The sequence below is a fragment of the Hibiscus syriacus genome, unplaced genomic scaffold (assembly GCF_006381635.1).
Source record: "Hibiscus syriacus cultivar Baekdansim isolate YM2019G1 unplaced genomic scaffold, ASM638163v2 tig00014213_pilon, whole genome shotgun sequence".
Classification (NCBI taxonomy): domain Eukaryota; kingdom Viridiplantae; phylum Streptophyta; class Magnoliopsida; order Malvales; family Malvaceae; genus Hibiscus; species Hibiscus syriacus.
The window spans coordinates 878632-882833 of NW_024062320.1; the positions used below are offsets into that span (position 1 = coordinate 878632).

Sequence of the window (4202 nt, forward strand, 5' to 3'; positions counted from 1 at the left end):
TATATACCCAAAACATTTGTATTGCGAAACTAAAACCTGTTGCGAAATTAAATTCGTGTTGCGAATTCGAAAATCGAGTTGCGAATTTGACTTTTGTGTTGCGAATTTGACTTATGTGTTGCGAATTTGACTTCTGTGTTGCGATTTACATAATCGCGTTGCAAATTTGGAAACTGGGTTGCGAAATAGAAGTTCGCGTTGAGAATTTGTTGGTCATTTTCGCAAATCCAAAAAAAGTTGGTTAAAATCGTATATTATAAGACATTTTCGGTCACTGAGATTATTTTCTCTTTGGCATATCGTGAAACCCGAGAGTTCTAAGGCATTCCAAGTTGTCAATGTTGTTGGGAACCTCCTGCAACGGTGGACAAGGCCCTATTCCAAGTGTCTCCAAGCAAGGTAAAGATCCTCTGTCTATTACCACTTTCTCCAAATTGTGCAAACGACCAAGTGCAAGGTGTTTAAGTTTTTTGAATTTTCCTTGTTCATAGTGCAATTCAACTCCATCATAACATTCATGAAGCCAGAACTCTAATAGCTTTGGCAAATCTCCTAGGATTTTAAGCGAATCATCTGATATTCTAGACCAGTGTAAACTAATTTTGACAAGGTTCTCCAGTCCAGAAATCCAACCAGGTAGCATCATTAGTCGTCCGTCCAGGCGAAGACGTTGAAGGGGTGGAGGAGGAGACATTGATTCCAGTTCAAGAACTTCGTTTTCTTTCACAGCCAAAATACGCAGTGCATAAAGGTGGTGCATCTGCTTTATAGCACCACACAAAGCTTCCCCGCAATCTGATTTCAGTTTAGTGATTCCCAATTTCCTCAGCCGCTTTAACCGTCTCAATTCTCTACCAAAATGCTCACCATTTTGCGATGGGAAGTCCACATAAAGAAGCTTTTCTAATGACTCTAAGCTTCCGATAACACTGCCATTGATCCTTATGCCTTGGTCAGTGTTGATACTGTAAGTACTATACTGATCAATCAAGCTCACTCCAAAATACTGCAACTTACACAGATATCTTATCTCATCTGGGATCTCAACCACTAAAGAACCTTTCAAGTCCAAAGTCAGCAGGTTACTCACTTTTCCTATGGACTTGGGAAGCATCTTTATTTTTCAATACCTCAAGCTTAGATATCTCAAATGCCACAAATTCCCTATCTCCTCGGTGAGGTAGTCAAATGGGGCATTTTCAAAATCTATTTCTCTCAAAAATTTGAAGTTTAAGGACAGACTCTCAAACACAGGATCATGCAACTCTTGTAAATTGAAAAAGTTAATAGAATGAGTTTGAAAGTCACCATTTCTCCTTGACAAATCACATGCTCTGTTATTGTCAATCAAGAGATATCGACCAGCAGTGTTGAAACTTGGCTGTGAGGAATGAATCAAGTTTAGTTCTTCTAATTTGGAAAGAAGAACTTCGTGGATCAAATCATGGGCACGACATGATCTAGCTCTTCCTTTGGAGTCGCTCCATTCAACTTGAACTAAGCTTCTGTTTATTAGCCTAGTTAAGAATTTTGCAGTTTCTTCCAATGTCATTTCTTGATTCTCATTTTCAAGGCCCTCTGCAATCCATAATCGAATCAGTTTATTGACTCGAATGTGATGACTATGCGGGAACACGCCCACATATAAGAAACAAGATTTCAGGTAAGGAGGCAAATCGTGATAGCTGATGGATAGTATTGTTTTGACATGTGCAAGACGTGGATTGCTCTTTAGTTGTTTACTGAGGTCATCGCGCAACCTTGTCCACTCGAAGACATCCTTGCCCTTGGTTGAAAGAAGCCCTCCTATGGCGACGATTGCGAGTGGCAATCCATCACACTTTCTGGCAATTTCGAAAGATAAACTCTTTAAATTTTCAGTCATTCCTTCTGTTGATTGAATCGGAATGCTGTTCTGCATAGAAGTTCTTGGGCCATTTCTAGAGATAAATGTTGCAAATTATGAACATGAACAGGGCAAGATTGCTTGCAAAATTCAGCAACACTGTGGCTTCTTGTGGTGATTATAATTCTACTGCCATTGTTATTTTCTGGCAGGGCAGATTGAATAACATGCCAAAAGTCTTCATCCCAGACGTCATCAAATACTATAACAAACCTCTTGTATTGCAAATATTCTCTGGATTTGCCGGTCAGTTCCTCGGAATCTGTTACATGGTTAATTCCAATGGGAGGGAGGTCGTTCTTTGCTTGATAGAATCGTCTGATCATCGTCCTAAGCCGCTCCACCATGTTGTTTGATTGTGAAACTGTGACCCAAGCATGACAATCAAAATGGTCTTTAACGTCATCATATACCTTCTTAGCAAGAGTGGTCTTCCCAAGCCCTCCCATACCCACAAGTGAAATCACTGCGCGCATGGATTCCTCCTCATTCAATCTTCCGACCAGCTCGTCTCTAGAAGCTTCGATTCCGACAAGCGCGCCATTATCGACAAAATGGAGGCCAGCTCGAGGGTCGACATGTCCTGTGCTTGATCCCCCTTGATCAGTGAAATTGATGTCAAGTCTTCTTCTCTTGTTTCCAATTTCATGAATTGATCGTTTGAGGTCTTGTATCTTTGACATAATCTCACGCTCTTTCCTCAAACTCCTGATTCGACCAGCTATCTTTTGCAGAAAAGACCTGAAACCGTGTTGATCGGTGTGCTTCGGCGCACAGAGCATGTATTCATCGATGACATCCTCTATGCCATAAGCCGCTTCCCTTACATGCTTCACCCATGTCTTTACACCTTCACTGCCTTCTTCTGTGGCAGCCCTAGCATCTGCTTCTCTTAAGAAAGAGGAAATGAACTCAAGCTCAAACTCTATGTCTGCAACTTCCGTATGAAATTCTCTCAGCAGTTGTGCCTCTTCTTTGAGAAATTCAACCAACCTCTCAAGAACTAAGTTCACAGCTACCTTCGCCATTTCTACTAGAATTCAACGGGACGGGGAGCTTAAAGATCCAACTCTGTATAAAAGAAATTAGACAAATCATAATTGTGTTTCTATCACTTTTGTTTTATTATTATTAGAGCTAGTAGGTTAAATTAATAAATGATTTATAACAAAAGAAGAAAACAAATTTAATTAGGCTGTATTCATATGATTTCAAAATTAAAATTGAATGAATTAAAGTAGAGAAACATTTTTTAATATTTTCCCCTTTGGATGACCCTATTTGCAAGATTTTCCCTCGTTAAAGAACAAGTAAGCTGCAACAAATTATTGTTTTTTAAAAACAACCAATGTCGGGACTGTGATCTTAAGATTTAACTATGATTAAATTAAATTAAATTAATATTAACCATTGAATGAAGTGGAGATGACATTAGTCCCAAGCCTATAGCCTTGCCAAACACCCAAACATTCACTCACCTCACTCACATTATTCCTACCCTAAAACCCTAGCATGCCACCTCAAACTCCAAACCCTCATCGAACTTATCATCACAAACCCAAAATCCTTATAAAAACCTTAAACCTAAAAGTTCTCAAGTTCTAGTATATCCAGGTCTCCGGTTGTAGATCCTAACTAGGGCTGTAAAATCAGGTAATCGGACAGGTTTCAGTCGAATCTTGGTAGGTCGGGTAAAATCAGGTACATGTCAACTCAGGTTGATTTGACACCAGATCCAGATCGAGTTCAGGTTAGGTCAAATCAGTTCGGGTTATTTTCAGGTTGATTTGACACCAGATCCAGATTGGGTTCAGGTCGGGTCATTTTCAATTCGGATCTATGTCAGTTCAGGTAAAAACAGTTCATGTCTGAAGCAGATAAAGACCAAGTTAATTCAGGTTCGGGTGGACTTCAGTCGGATCTCGTTTAGATCGGGTCACATCATTGACAGATAAAATTCAGGTCGGATGTTTATCGGATACAGATTGAGTTCAGGTCGGGTAGTTTTTATTTTTTGGATTAATTATTTTGTCATCTTTCGTGATTGTTGAATTGCAAGTTGTAATTGTATATGATTTCGAGTAAATTAAGAGAAAAATAAATATTCATAGATCAATTTTGTAAAAAATATAAATTTAATGACAAAATTGAAGAAATTTAAAATTACAAATAAAATCTTAAAATATAAATTAAACAACACACATAGGTAAAGGACTAAATCGAAATAAATTTAAAATGTAAGGTTTAAATTAATATAAAAAGGACTAAATTAAACACATTTAAAAAATTATGGGCC

At 38.4% G+C, this 4202-nt stretch overlaps 1 pseudogene; it reads right to left on the minus strand.

The window, feature by feature from the left end:
* Positions 1 to 280: 280 nt before the first annotated feature.
* Positions 281 to 2934, minus strand: LOC120206961 (annotated as a pseudogene).
* Positions 2935 to 4202: the final 1268 nt, after the last annotated feature.